The 15,680-nt window shown below is 47.6% G+C and overlaps 2 protein-coding genes and 1 long non-coding RNA gene across 3 annotated transcripts in view; 2 read left to right on the top strand and 1 right to left on the bottom strand.

Moving 5' to 3' along the window:
• The window catches only part of LOC132571225 (zinc finger protein 709-like), a 1,224,940-nt gene that overhangs the window by 948,366 nt on the left and 260,894 nt on the right, over positions 1–15,680 (top strand). The gene's annotated exons all lie outside the window — the stretch shown is intronic.
• LOC132571257 (zinc finger protein 883-like) overlaps positions 1–15,680 on the bottom strand; it is a 259,231-nt gene that overhangs the window by 32,851 nt on the left and 210,700 nt on the right. The window lies entirely within an intron of this gene.
• The window catches only part of LOC132571355 (uncharacterized), a 51,878-nt gene continuing 43,809 nt past the window's right edge, over positions 7,612–15,680 (top strand). The window contains exon 1 of the long non-coding RNA XR_009555383.1: positions 7,612–8,219. This is a non-coding gene — a long non-coding RNA (uncharacterized LOC132571355). The remainder of the gene's footprint in view (positions 8,220–15,680) is intronic.

Below are 15,680 nucleotides of genomic sequence, written 5' to 3'. Positions count from 1 at the left end.
TCCTAGTTCAAACGGACAATATAGCGGCCAAAGCTTACCTAAACAATCAAGGGTGTCCAGGTCCAGTTCCCTTCACAAGGAGGCTGGGAAGCTGTTCAAATGGGCGGAGACTCATTTGAGGTCTATAAGAGCGGAACATATCAAGGGGAAACGCAACATCAAGGCGGACTGGCTCAGTCGGGAGAGCATTCAATCGGGGGAGTGGTCTCTCAACAAGAGACTTTTTCTAACCATAGTGGAGCGCTTCGGTCCGCCGGTGTTGGATCTTTTCGCATCCTTTCAGAACCACCAGCTCCCTCGATTCTACACGAGATACTACCACTATCAAGCGGAGGCCACGGACGCGTTAACATCTCCCTGGCCACAAGGTCTTCTATATGCCTTTCCTCCAATCCCGATCATTCCGAGGTTGCTCAGAAGGATCAGGCTACTGAGGGCCAAGGTCATCCTGGTTGCTCCCTGGTGGCCTCGACGTCACTGGTTCTCCTCAATCCAACAGATGTCAATAACGGAGCCACTTCACCTACCAATCTGCCCGGACATGCTGTTACAGGGTCCGGTGTAGCATCCTCATCCAGACTGGCTGAGATTGACCGTCTGGAGGTTGAGAGGCGTGCGCTATTAGATCTTGGTTATGCAAGTGACGTGACGATAGATGATAGATAGATGAATTTATTGTCATTGTTCTCAACAAAAAGAGAGCAACGAAATGAGGTGCTCTTCCACAAACATACCAACACATCAAACACACATATTCATAAACCATTTAAATACATCTGAAACCATTAAACCATTTAAACCATTAAAACCATTTAAATACATCTAAAACGGATAAACATTCATAAAACCATTAAAACCATTTAAACCATTAAATAAACATTCATAAAACCATTAAACATTCATAAAACCATTAAAACCATTTAAACCATTAAATACATCTAAAACAGATAATCCTTCATAACCCTGCATTTAACCTAACCACAGCACTTGGATAGAAACTGTCCTTATCATCCTAGCTTCCAGAAAGAGCTCCACAACGCGGATCTACGATATGTTTTGGAAAGCCTTCCACAGGTGGTGTCGGAGGAAAACGGTGGACCCGTTACATCCTTCTGTTCCCAAGATTCTTCAGTTTCTTCAGGACGGCCTTCGTTCTGGGTTGAAGCCAGCTACCCTCAGACGTCAGGTTGCGGCCTTGTCCTCAGTGCTCCAGCAGGTGGATGGCATGAATCTTTCATCTCATCCTCATATTCGTCGTTTCCTTAGGGGGGCCTCCATGAGTTCTCCACCGCAGGTGCATCGATTCCCTACCTGGAGATTGAATCTGGTTCTCTCGGCCTTAACAGGCCCACCATTTGAACCCTTAATATCTGTGCCTTTAAAGATGATGCGCATGAAGACCATCTTTCTGGTGGCAATAACATCGGCCAGAAGAGTGTCAGAGATTGGGGCCTTGTCGGTTAAACGGGAACTATGTGTGTCCCACAAGGACAAGGTTGTTCTCTATCCGGACCCTACCTTCCAACCGAAGGTCTCTTCTAGATTTTACCAAAGTCAAGAAATCAACCTGCCATCTTTTTGTCCGGATCCCAAGCATCCCAAGGAGCGCACATGGCATACCTTAGACGTGCGAAGAGCAATTAAAGTCTACCTTATCAGAACTGAATCTATTCGCAAGTCAGACTCCATGTTCATTAATATAGCAGCACCCAGATTGGGGCAGAAAATGTCCAAGTCAGCAATTAGCTACGCCATCAAGCAGTGTATATCAGAGGCGTATAAGGCGTTACACCTTCAGGTACCGTCAGGGATCACCGCGCACTCGACCAGGAGTGCGGCTACCAATGCAGCCTTTAGCAAGAACGCTTCCATCGAGGAGGTGTGCAAAGCAGCTACATGGTCATCTATTTCCACTTTTATCCGTCACTATAAGTTGAACGCATATGCGTCGGCGGATGCGGCCTTTGGCAGGCGAATCCTGCAACATGTGCTGCCTGAATAGGACGATCCCACCCTGAATAACATACTGCTATGGGAGCACCCAAGATGTCCTCTGCCTCTTAGGGAGAACGACCCTTGGCACTTACCGTGAGGGGTCCTTCTCCTAAGAGGACCGCTTGATAGTGGTAGTATCTCGTGTAGAATCGAGGGAGCTGGTGGTTCTGAAAGGATGCGACATCTTGCCCTCCCTTCTATTGCCCTACCTTGGGCAGCATCTATCTGTATCTGTATCTGTATCTGGTTTTTCTTCTGTAGCCTTCATCTACAGCTGTTTTTACCTCCTGATATAGGCTACCTATAGTTTACCTGTTCTTGTTTTATATACGAGTTTATCTTAGTCGGTCTGGGAGGCTGATGCCAAGTTTTTTCCCGACCACCAGTTAGATTCTTTTTTCATAGCAGCGATAGTTGCAAGAATTTTTTGTACTGCTTCTCGGAGTCACCCGAACTGGAAGGAGGGTGGTTCCCACAGCCACAGGAAGCGGAAGTTTTTTAAGATTCTTGCCTCCCTGATTGGACGGTGGGAAACACCCAAGATGTCCTCCTGTCCTCTTAGGAGAAGGACCCCTGACGGTAAGTGCCAAGGGTCGTTCTTGAGGAGGTAGAGAGCGGCTGCAGCTCTGTGGAAAAGCATCTGTGACAAGGACACCACGGACACCACCTATTCTACTTGTGCTGCGCCAGCTACACTGGTTGCCAGTTGAGTACCAGGTTAGATTCAAGGTTTTGGTTATGACCTTTAAGGCCTTGAGCGGTCTGGGACTGATGTATCTACAGGCCCACCTCCTCCACTATGTCCCTGGAAGGGCGTTGCGCTCCAGTAGTTGGAAATCTGCCAGTGATCCCTGGCCCAAAAGAGGTCCGGCTGTCCTCAACAAGGGCCAGGGCTTTCTCAGTCCTGGCCCCGACTTGGTAGAACGCTCTGCCAGAAGACATCAGGGCTCTGCGGGATCTTTTACAGTTTTGCAGGGCCTGTAAGGCAGAGATGTTCTGCCAAGCCTTTGCATGAGGACAGCGACGGTTGCCATGCTGGCACCTTTTTCACTCCACCCCCTCTTGGGGGGGATCCCCCCACTCCTGATGTGATCCGATAACTGAATAAGAGCACTTTAAAGACGCCATCAGGGTCTGTAATTTTTTAATGTAATTGATTTTCTATGTATGTATTTTTTACTGTTGTACATTGGCCTGATTTATTAAATGTAAATAATAATAATAATCTGCTTGTCAAGGAGAGGTTCTGTCCCCAGCATGAAAAGGACTAGGCAGGCAGTGACGTGGAAGACCTCTGCTTGAGATCCAGGAGAGCTCTTACATAGACAGTACTGACCTTGATGACTATTGGTCTGATTCGGTGTAATAGCACACCATAAGAATGACTAAAGGTAAAGGTAGTCCCCTGTGCAAGCACCAGTCATTTCCGACTCTGGGGTGACGTTGCTTTCACAATGTTTTCACGGCAGGCTTTATATGGGGTGGTTTGCCATTGCCTTCCCCAGTCATCTGTGCTTCCCCCCCCGGCAAGCTGGGTACTCATTTTACCGACCTCGGAAGGATGGAAGGCTGAGTCAACCTGGAGCTGGCTACCTGAACCCAGCTTCTGCCAGGATTGAACTCAGGTCATGAGCAGAGAGCTCAGACTGCGGCACTGCAGCTTTACCACTCTGTGCCACAGGGCTTCTGTAAGAACAATGACAGTATTCAAAAGGCAAGACTAATAACATGTATACTGCAATGAGATAACTTTCAAGTTAATGAAGATTAAATTATGCAAACAACTGTGTGTGTAATTATTCGGAAATACAGACAAAACCAAAAGTGACAATTTATAAAGAATTCAACAAATGCCCATACAAAAACATCTGAATCTATACGGTCTTCTTCATTGTCCAGGTAAGTAAAAAAAAATGGTCTGCAAAGGCCTATTTAGTGCAAGTTGTACCAAGTTGCAGAAATCCCCCAGAAAAGAAGGTTTGCTGGCAGGAATAAACAGAATTATGTCTTCAGGAAGCCATAGCAGATGGGAGAGGGTAACCCTCCAAAAATCCAAGTTTGCTCTTCCAGAACTGCAAGGGGGGTGGGACTGCAAGCGCTTTGGGCACCACACCTGTACACAGCAATGCCAGGCTAATGGAAAAGCAGAGTCCGCTGGTTCAAAATGTTAAGGAAGGATTGCTAAGCTATAGAACAGGGATGGCCAAACTGTTCCTTGGGAGCTGCATGTTGCTCTTTCATACATATTGTGCGACTCTTGAAGCCCACATCACCTGTTGACCAGCTTGGAGAAAGCATCTCTCTCTTTAGATAACTTCTCCAAGCCAAGCCAGCTGGCAACTTGGAAATGCATTAAACGTTGCTTTCTTTCCACCTCTCTCTCCTCCCATCTATTCGCCAGTCTGCCTGCCTGCCTGCCTGTCTGTCTTGCAGCTCTGAGATATCTGTTGTTCATGTCTTGCAGCTTTCAAACATTTGACGTTTATTCTATGTGGCTCTTACATTAAGCAAGTTTGGTCACCCCTGCTATAGAGTCTGGATGACAAAGTTTGCAGGAATCTTTCCAAAACCTCCAACGCAGCTTCCCCCCTGGACTCCTTCGATGTCAAAACAGAGAATTATTTTGCAAAGGAGATATTCTTTTATGGCTTACCTATTTTTCCCCCAACCGATGCAGCCTTGCCCCGTTTCCCCCCTGCCCCCAATGGCATCAGCACATCCCAGGCAATTAGGACAGTTGGATCTGGAAGGGACGGCTGCAAATCACGTGGGCTCTCTAGGAATGGAGACTCTCTAGGAATGGACACTCCTTCTATTTAACCCTTACCCCGACTCTTTACAGAGATCAAAGAGGACCTCATTTTCCTGGCTTCGCCTTGCTAGAGGGTGCATGCATCTGTTTACCCAGCAAGCCTTCCTCCGATTTCCCTGCAAAGTGCAGCGAAGGAGAAGACAGGATTCGACCCCTTTCCATCCCTGCTTTAGCTCATTCTTGGCAAAATTAGAGTCTAAGGAAGGAATTTAGGGTTGCCAATCCCCAGGTTTGGAGGCCCTCCCTCCGTTTCGGGGTCATCAGAAAGCAAGGGGGGGGAATGTCTGCTGGGCACTCCATTATTCCCTTTGACGACCGGTTCCCATAGAGTATAATGGAGAATTGATTTTGCGGGTATCTGGGGGGGAGGGGGATGTTCTTTGAGGTAGAGGCACCAAATTTGCAGCATAGCATCCAGTGCCTCTCCCCAAAATACCCTCAAAGTTTCAAAAGTATTGGACCAGGGGGTCCAATTCTATGAGCCCCCAAAGGAGGTGCCCCTATCCTTCATTATTTCCAATGGAGGGAAGGCATTTCAAAAGTGTGCGGTTCCTTTAAATGTGATGGCCAGAACTCCCTTTGGAATTCAATTATTCTTGTCACAACTTTGCTCCTGGCTCCACCTCCAATGTCTCCTGGCTCCACCCCCAAAGCCTCACTGGGTGTGGATCCATTTCTTCTTTGTCCATTTTTTTGTGATGTTTCTACAAGGGCTGAGTTGAAAGACTGATGGGGCCACTCTTGTCAGGGTCTGGCTGGGCCCTTCTGAGGTTGCTCTGAAAGCTGTGTCCTCCTGCACTGACTCAGGGCCTAAAAGACCTTCAAAGTTCCTTCCAGTTCCAGTCTTGCCCTGGACTGAAGAATCTTTTGTTTAGGAGATTGACCACTAATACAGGAACTGCAAGAAGAGACTCCAGTCTACTGAAATGCAAATAATGTGTGCCTCTGTGTGTGTGAAAGGGTGGGGTATGTTTATAAGCAGACATGGTGCAAGCAATGTTCCCTCTAAGCTGTAAAGTCTTGTGAGCAGAAATTCTACTCTGTGAGCTACTGGCATTAAATTTGTGAGCTACTGCATAAATTAGTTTGTTCTGGGGCCATTTTTTTGTGAGCTGACAAAAATATGTGAGCCAGAGGCTAAAAAAACCTGTGAGCTAGCTCACACTTACTCAGCTTAGAGGGAACACTGGGTGCAAGATGAAGTCATATCAGTCAGGTAGCTCCAACACCTGCAGCAGGGAGACCATTGTCCATCCATAATTTCACTGCCTTGTGAAATCCTTTTCCGGTATGGAATGCAACAGCATTTCATGCATGCACATTCATAGACAGTCCTGCATTCTCCCTCTCTGGGGGATTCTACACTGGACAAAAGGTCCAGTAATGTTACCCTTTCAGATTTGACCATCTACATTAAGAACTGGTCTCACTACTGTCTTGCTCCGGCATTTTGGCTATCATTTACTGCCTCAGCTTGCCTCAGTAGCCCTGCTTTGCAATTGAGAGAACCTGGCAAAGTAAACTTTGCCTCCTCCCTTCTTCCCCAACAGAGGAGCCTCAACCAATTGAGAAAATAGAGGTTTTGCTCTATAGCTCCTGTGTGATTGAGCAAGCCTTGCAAAACAAGCTGTTATGCAGAAGGAAGCAAGAGAGAGGGAGTAGGAAGCAGATGACAGCCAGCTGCTTGGGGGCCTGAGAAGAACTCTCCAGGGACCTGATTCGGCCCCCAGGCCACATGTTTGACACCCTTATTCTAAGAGGTCCAGGTTCAACTCCCACCTTTGCCAAGAAATCTGCAGGCTCGCCCTGGGCCAGTGGTCTATTCTTAGCCAAACCTCCCTCTCAGCATGCCTGTGGACAGGATAAAATTATAGGTAAAAGGTAAAAGTCCCCTGTGCAAGCACCAGCCATTTTCGACTCTGGGGTGACGTTGCTTTCACAACGTTTTCATGGCAAACTTTTTATGGGGTGGTTTGCCATTGCCTTCCCCGGTCATCTACACTTTCCCCCCAGCAAGCTCATTTGACCGACCTCGGAAGGATGGAAGGCTGAGTCATCCTAGAGCCGGCTACCTGAACCCAGCTTCTGCTGGGATCGAACTCAGGTTGTGAGCAGAGGGCTTCAACTGCAGTACTGCAACTTTACCACTTTGCACCAAGGGGCTCTTCAAAATGATAGGACACAACTTTAACTGTGATACGGGACAACTTAACTGCATAGAGTCTCTGCTGTGGAAAAAGGTGGAATATGACGTTTGGAAAAAATAAAAGTTTGGATGCAGTTTGGTGTAAAGGATGATCAGTCTTGCCATGAGTTCATCCGATATAACTGCCACTGTTTCGGCAAAGGAAGAACTGTGCATTCAGTAATCAAACTGTCATTAAATACCGCAAATGGAGCAAGCAGGGCAGAGAACCTAGTCCTAAACAACATCAAGGTCTGTGACATCCCTTTTTTATTTTTTTCCCCATATTTTTATTATTTCTTAATTAAAATATACAATTTTTCATTATCTTGTTGTTCCAATATACATTTTTTATCCCCATCCCTCCCCCCTCAGTCTAATCTTCTGTCATCCAGGGGCACAGGGCTTGAAGCTTCCACTGAATGTCTTCCTTCTGTTCCTCTTTCATCCAGTTCAGGTAGAGCAACCACTTTTCTTTGGTCTGTGACATCCCTTCCTAAGATGCATTCACGGGTAGGACAAATATTTTATAACAACTTGTATTCCAAATTTTCCACCTGAGAACTCAACACACCTTAACCGATACCAGTTCAACAAGCTATATAATACGAGGCTGATTTAACACAAAATCTTCAGCTGGGGATTCCCAGCAAGGTTGGGCTTGAGGCTGAAGATCTTGCAACCCTGGATATATTTGCATGGTTTCTCTTCCTGTGTGAATTCATTGATATGAAAGATGGGCAATAATGTGTGAACTCCAAGCATTTATATATTTTCTTCCCCATGTGGATTCCTTGATGGGCAGTAAGGTCTGAACTTCAAGCCAAGTTCTTTTCATACTTCAAGCATGTCTATGGTTTTCCCCAGGGGTCATTTTGTAGAAAAAAAGGTGGTGGAGCTCATCCAGGGATTGTTATGCAGCTGCACCTACTAGTCAGTGGACAAGGTGGGAAGGAGGAGGTGGAACTGTCAGAAAGGTTCAGGGGCTGCGCTCCTGTGAGCTCCCACTAAATCCAAGGCCTGGTTTCCCTCCATGTGGATTCGTTGATGTCTAGTGACATATGAAATCTGACCAAAGGTCTTTCCACACTGCAAACATTTATGTGGTTTCTCCCTGGTGTGGGTATGTTGATGGGATTTAAGATGACAACTCTGAGTAAAGCTCTTTCCACACTCCAAGCATTTATATGGTTTCTCCCCAGTGTGGAAACATTGATGGGTAGTAAGGTCAGAACCATAAGAAAAACTCTTTCCACACTCCAGACATTTATATGGTTTCTCCCCAGTGTGCATACGTCAATGAGTAGTCAGCTGTGAACTCCGAGAAAGGCTCTTTCCGCAATCCAAGCATTTATATGGTTTCTCCCATCTGTATTTGTTGATGTGTGAACTCCCAGCAAAGGTCTTTCCACACTTCAGGCATTGATATGGTTTTTCCCCAGTGTGGATACGTAGATGACTATTAAGCTGTGAACTCTGAACAAATCCTTTTTCACACTCTAGGCATTTATATGGTTTTTCCCCAGTGTGGATCCATAGATGGACATTAAGCTGTGAACTCTGAGCAAAACTCTTTCCACACTCCAGGCATTTATATGGTTTTTCCCCAGTGTGAAAACGTAGATGGATATAAAACTGTGACCTCTGAGCAAAGGTCTTTCTTTCCACACTGCAGACATTTATATGGTTTCTGCCCTGTGTGGATATGCTGATGTTTAGTAAGCTGAGAACGCCATGCAAAACTCTTTCCACACTCCAAACATGTATATGGTTTCTCCCCAGTGTGGAAACGTTGATGGACAGTGAGTTCTGAACCACGAGGAAAGCTCTTTCCACAATCCAGACATTTGTATGGTTTCTCCCCAGTGTGGATATGCTGATGAGCAGTAAGGTCTAAACCACAAGTAAAGTTCTTTCCACACTCCAGGCATTTATATGGTTTCTCCCCAGTATGGATACGTTGATGGGCAATAAGGTCTGAGCTCTGAGCAAAGCTCTTTTCGCAATCCAAGCATTTATATGGCTTCTCCTGTATGTGAGGTTTCTCTCCTGTGCTAATTCTTCTGTGTTTTTCAAATACCTGGAATGCAACACCCTGAGGAGAGGATTCATTCTCCCGTTTTGTTCCACTGATTCTTTTCTGCTGTTTTTTTCTTTAGCATGTGGTGGTGTGGTTCTTCCTTGGGCTTGCTCCATAGTCCATCAGCCTTTAAAAGAAAGAGAAAAGACAGGTAAGGCATTCAGTCAACAGCAGAATCAAGTAAGGAAGGTCTAACCGCTTTTGATAATGAAAGAACAGACTTCCCCGTCCACTGCGGCTCTGATGAAGGGCCACTTTTTAAGGGCTCCTCTCACTTTGAAGAGACCCCACAGTCCTTCCAGAATGGGAGACAGTGGTGATGGATCCTCAAACTCCTAGCAATCCAGAAATTCTTCTTCTGACTTATTTTCTGACTTTTTGGGTGCCTTTTATAAAGTTCACATCTCCGTTGCCTGGCATTCCGTTTTATGACACACCTGGTCCGGCCCGACAAGGTCTCCTTTATGTCAGATCCAGCCCTCATAACAAATGAGTTCAACAACCCCGCCACATAAACTGCCTGGCCTGCTTTCAGTGGATTTTCATCTACATTGCAAATTTTGCATTCAAGAAGAACACTGAGCCCGCTCAATCCTCCGTGGACAATTGGGGGATAGCCCTTCCTCCTCTGCCATGTCCCTTTTCATTTACAAACCAATATTTTTGTTACACACTAATATTCAGAGAATCCATGAAGGATGCAGATCTCGCTCCTTTGCCTGGTGTGTACCCCTTCCACTCCCCTACTGAGAGTCTCCAGTAGAAGACCCTTTCAGATTCCTTATTGGCAGTGGTGCGAAGGGCCATCAAGTCACCGCTCAGTTATGGTGACCCCATAGGATTGTCACGGCAAGAGAAGGGTAGAGGCAGTTGGTGATGATGATGATAATGGATTTATATCCCGCCCTCCACTCCGAAGAGTCTCAGAGCGGCTCACAATCTCCTTTATCTTCCTCCCCCACAACAGACACCCTGTGAGAAGAAGAAGAAGAAGAAGATATTGGATTTATATCCCGCCCTCCACTCCGAAGAGTCTCAGAGCGGCTCACAATCTCCTTTACCTTCCTCCCCCACAACAGACACCCTGTGAGGTGGGTGGGGCTGGAGAGGGCTCTCACAGCAGCTGCCCTTTCAAGGACAACCTCTGCCAGAGCTATGGCTGACCCAAGGCTATTCCAGCAGGTGCAAGTGGAGGAGTGGGGAATCAAACCTGGTTCTCCCAGATAAGAGTCCGCACACTTAACCACTACACCAAACTGGCTCTCCAGTTGGCCATTGCTGGCCTCTGGCTAGATGAATCCCTCTCACCTGCTGGTCCTGATTTTTCTCCTCTGCCTGGCTGAGGAGGAAGCCTTCTGCCAGGGCCACCACCTGGGAACTGGTCTCCGGCCAGCATTCCCTCACCCAGCTCTCCATCTCCGGGGGCAGGACAGCCAAGAACTGCTCCAGGATCACCAGGTCCAGCATCTCCTTCTTGCTGTGCCTCTCTGGCTTCAGCCACTGGCGGCAAAGATGATGGTGTCGGCTGCAGACGTCTCAGGGCCCCTGGGCATCCTCGTAGCAGAAGTGCCTGAATTGCTGGCACTGCACATCTGGAGGGAGGATGTTGTCCCCCAGGTTCTTCTGCAGGGCTCCTTCTCACAGCTCTTTCCTGCTCCCAGCCTCAGTGGCATTGAGGTCTTTTCCCGATTCAGGGATGGCTAAGTCTGGCACTCTCCTCATCTTCCGTTCCTTTCCCATCAGCCTTCAATTTGAGCACTAGATTTCTTCCTCCTCTTGCCAGATTCTATAAAACCAATTCCTGGATCTATGACCTTCTACAAAGTGAAGACTGGTTTTTTTAAAATTTCAATTGTGTGTTTTGGCGAGCTCTGACTCATGAAAGCTGACACTAGAATTAAGGTATTCTTTGCTACAATAGACAAGTACTGAAATGAGTGAATAAACAGCAGGAGGGAGCCAGCAGTATAGTGAGATTAGATCAGGGAGACCCAGTTTGAATTCCCACCCTGCCCTGGAGGCTTGCTAGGTGACCAGTCATTTGCTCCAGGGGAATCTACAAGCAACCACTGGAAACAATAACACTATCACACTATAGGAGTAAATGCGTTCTTATTTAGTGTAGGCTTGCCAATCCCTAGGTCCCAGCGGGGGTTCTTCCGCTTTCCCAGGCTTCTTCCCTCCCCTAGTCAGCTGGCCGGCAGGCGGAAGCCCTGCCCCCAAAGCCACCATGTGACATTCCCCCTCCGGAGGCTCCAGTCTCCAATTGAAAAGGCTTCCTCTTGGGATGGGGTGTCTGTGTTACTTTGAAGAAGTTGGAAGCAACTCGTTAGTAGAGGGGCCAATCCCTCACTTCAGAGTAGCCAGAAACGGGTGGGAGGGGGGACGTCTGCTGAGCACTTCATTATTCCCTATGTGGAGATCGATTCTCATAGGGTATAATGGGGAATTGATCTGGAGGTTTTGGGGGCTCTGGGGGAGCTGTTTTTTGAGGTAGAGGCACCAAATTTTCAGTATAGTATCTAGTGCCTCTCCCCAAAGGAGCCCCCAAGTTTCAAAACTATTGGACCAGGGGGTCCAATTCTATGAGCCCCAAAAGAAGGTTCCCTTATCCTTCATTATTTCCTATGGAAGGAAGACATTTTAAAAGGTGTGCTGTCCCTTTCAATGTGATGGCCCAAACTCCCTTGGAGTTCAGTTATGCTTGTCACACCCTCGTTCCTGGCTCCACCCCCAAAGTCCCCAGATATTTCTTGAATTGGACGTGGCAACCCTAATTTAGTGCAAAGCAGGGGTGGAATTCTAGCAGGAGCTCCTTTGCATATTAGGCTACACACCCCTGGTGTAGCCAATCCTCCAAGAGCTTACAAGGCAGCTCTTGGAGGAATGGCTACATCAGGGGTGTGTGGCCTAATATGCAAAGGAGCTCCTGCTAGAATTCCACCCAGGTGCAAAGTAAAATAAGACAAAGGAACACTTAACATTAGAAAATCCCCACAAAGTCACTACATCAATCTCACAAGGGCAACTGCCTCTTTAAAATGAACCGCTGTGTGGATATGGGTGGAGTCTTTTGGTGTTCCGCTCATGGTTTAAACAGAGATAATAAGGAATCGCTTATTAAAGGAATCCTCGTGGTTTCGCTTATCGAGTTCTTCTTCAGCCTTTTCTCCCGAAGTTTCAAGGAGCCACAGTTTTTTTTTCTACAACACGGATCAACACATGCTCTCAACTCCTGCCAGCCTAGGGTTGCCAAGTCCAATTCAAGAAATATCTGGGGACTTTGGGGGTGGAGCCAGGAGACATTGGGGGCGGAGCCAGGAGCAAGGGTGTGATAAGCAGAATTGAACTCCAAGGGAGTTCTGGCCATCACATTTAAAGGGACACTTCCCCCCCCACCACCACCACCACGAGAAAGGGGGCTCCCCTCACCCTCGCCGCTCCCGCCGGCCATCCAGCTTCGTTGCCGCGGGGAGACGGAGGCAAAAGAACCTCGCGCGCCCCTTTACCGGCTTCCCGCCAGCCGCAAAAGTTCACAGGGAGAAGAGCCTCGCGGCGGCGGCAGTGAGAGCAAACAATCCGCGTCTCCTTGGCAAAGGAACGCTCTCCCCTCTCTCCCCCCCCTTTCCTTCCTCGCGCTCCAGTCGCTGAGAGGCGGCGGCGCTGGCGGAGGGAGGCGGAAAAGAGAGTGGCGATTTAGTAGGTGGGGCCGGGGAGCGCCTTGCACCGCAGAGGCAAGGCTTGGTGAGGCGAGCGCCTTTTCCTGCACGGTTTCTCCCCGCCCCCCTTTTGCCATACCCCCTTCCAATCAGGGACGGGCTGCCGCTGCTCCTGCAACGATCAATGGCCTTCGCCTTCCCCTCACCAAGTTTGAACTGTCCTTGTGAAGTCTTAGGAGAGGGGAAAGGGGGGCACCCCGGTGCCGTTTCCCCCCTCCCCCCACTTCCGTTTTTTGGGGGAGCGGGGGAAGAGGGTGGAAATCCTGGGGTCCCCCGCCAGGGCGGGAGGTTTGGGAAGCCTATGCCAGCCAGAGATCTGTTGTAAAGGCAGGAGATCTCCAAGCCCCACCTGGAGGCTGCCACCCTAGAGGGCAAGAATTACACCAAAATGTCAAAAGACCGGCCATTGAGAGAGAGAATTTGGAGACAGCAGCAGCAGAATGCAGAGTTTAAAAAAGAAGAACACGCATAAGCTGCATTACAGGAATAATTCAGCTCTTTGAGAGATAGAGTCCACTGGTTAAAAATATTAAGGACATCTTGCTAAACTACGGCTACTGCGTGGCAATGACTACAGGAGTCTTTAAGACAGGGGTGTCAAACATGCAGTCTGTGGGCTGAATCAGGCCCTCAGAGGTTTCCTATCAGGCCTATGAGCAACTGGCCGTCATCTGCTTCCTTCTCCCTCTCTCTTGCTTCCTTCTGCATAAGTTTGCTTTGCAAGGCTTGCTCAATTGCACAGGAGCTACAGAGCAAAACCTCTATTTTTTCCATTGGCTGAGGCTCCTCCCAAGGGGAGGAAGGGGGGGGGATGCAGAGCTTGTTCTTCCAGGCTCTCTCAATCACAGAGCAAAGCTACTGAGCCAAGCCTCTCTTTTTTCTTTTGGCTGAGGCTCTCCCCCCCCAACCCCAGTCCCCTGGGGAAGGAAGGAAAGAGCCAGAGCTTCCTTTTCCCAGTTCCCTGGATCCCATGGGAGAAATACAAAGAAAGCACCTTTAAGATCAATGAGTGCTAATGTTTTAAGTATGTTTTTAAGTTTTTTAAAAAAATTCTTTGTGTTTGTGTCCTTTATAAAGTTTATATCTCTGCTACCTGATCTTAATTAGATACACATGTGGCCCGGCCTGACATGGCTTAGCCCAGCAAGGTCACATTTATGTCAGATCCGGCCCTCATGACATAAGAACATAAGAGAGGCCATGTTGAATAAGGCCAAGAGTCCATCCAGTCCAACACACACACTGTGGCTAATAGCCACTGATGGACCTCTGCTCCATATTTTTATCCAATCCCCTCTTGAAGCTTGCTGTGCTTGTAGCTGCCACCATCTCCTGTGGCAGTGAATTCCACATGTTAATCACACTTTGGGTGAAGAAGTACTTCCTTTTATCCGTTTTAACCTGACTGCTCAGCAATTTCATCGAATGCCCACAAGTTCTTGTATTGTGAGAAAGGGAGAAAAGGACTTCTTTCTCTACTTTCTCCATCCCATGCATTATCTTGTAAACCTCTATCATGTCACCCCGCAGGCGACGTTTCTCCAAGCTAAAGAGCCCCAAGCGTTTTAACCTTTCTTCATAGGGAAAGTGTTCCATGCCTTTAATCATTCTAGTTGCCCTTTTCTGCACTTTTTCCAATGCTATAATATCCTTTTTGAGGTGCGCTGACCAGAATTGTACACAGTATTCCAAATGAGACCGCACCATCGATTTATACAGGGGCATTATGATACTGGCTGATTTGTTTTCAATTCCCTTCCTAATAATTCCCAGCATGGCGTTGGCCTTTTTTTTTATTGCAATTGCACAGTCTTGACATTTTCAGTGAGTTATCTACCACGACCCCAAGATCTCTCTCTTGGTCAGTCTCTGCCAGTTCACAACGCATCAACTTGTATTTGTAGCTGGGATTCTTGGCCCCAATGTGCATTACTTTGCACTTGGCCACATTGAACCTCATCTGCCACGTTGACACCCACTCACCCAGCCTCAACAGATCCCTTTGGAGTGCCTCACAATCCTCTCTGGTTCTCACCACCCTGAACAATTTAGTGTCATCTGCATACTTAGGCACTTCGCTGCTTACTCCCAACTCCAAATCATTTATCAACAAGTTAAAGAGCATGGGACCCAGTACTGAGCCCTGCGGCACCCCACTGCTTACCATCCTCCACTGCGAAGACTGCCGATTTATACTCACTCTCTGCTTCCTATTAATTAGCCAGTTTTTGATCCACAAGAGGACCTGTCCTTTTACTCCATGGCTCTCAAGCTTACTAAGGAGCCTTTGATGAGGAACTTTATCAAAAGCTTTCTGGAAGTTAAGGTAAACAACATCTATTGGGTCTCCTTTGTCCACATGTTTGTTCACCCCCTCAAAGCAATGTAACAGGTTAGTGAGGCAAGATCTTCCCTTACAGAACCCATGCTGAGTCTTCCTCAATAACTTGTGTTCATCAATGTGCCTACTCATTCTGTCCTTGATAATGGTTTCTACCAACTTTCTGGTTTGGATGTTCAGGGAATCCCCATGGAATTTTGCTAATTCCGAACACAATTCCTGTCCTCCCCCTCACCATGGAGACTCATCAGCACTGGATATTCTGAGGCAGGGATGGCCAAACTGTGGTTCAGGAGCCACATGTGGCTCTTTTGCATATATTATGAGGCTCTCAATATGTGGTATAATAATTTGGTACCCCACCACCCTGTCTTGGATAAGGCATTTCTCTCCTTAAACCATTTCTCCAAGCCAAGCCAGCTGGCGACTTGGAAAATGCGTTTAAAGTTAAAGTTGCTTTCTTTCCACCTCCCTCCTCCCTCCCCAATCTATGTGCCTGCCTTCCTTGCGGCTGTCAAACATCTGACATTCATGTCCTGCAACTCTCA

Source organism: Heteronotia binoei, chromosome 5, assembly GCF_032191835.1.
Source record: "Heteronotia binoei isolate CCM8104 ecotype False Entrance Well chromosome 5, APGP_CSIRO_Hbin_v1, whole genome shotgun sequence".
NCBI lineage: Eukaryota > Metazoa > Chordata > Lepidosauria > Squamata > Gekkonidae > Heteronotia > Heteronotia binoei.
This window is presented reverse-complemented; position numbering and strand designations above follow the sequence as displayed.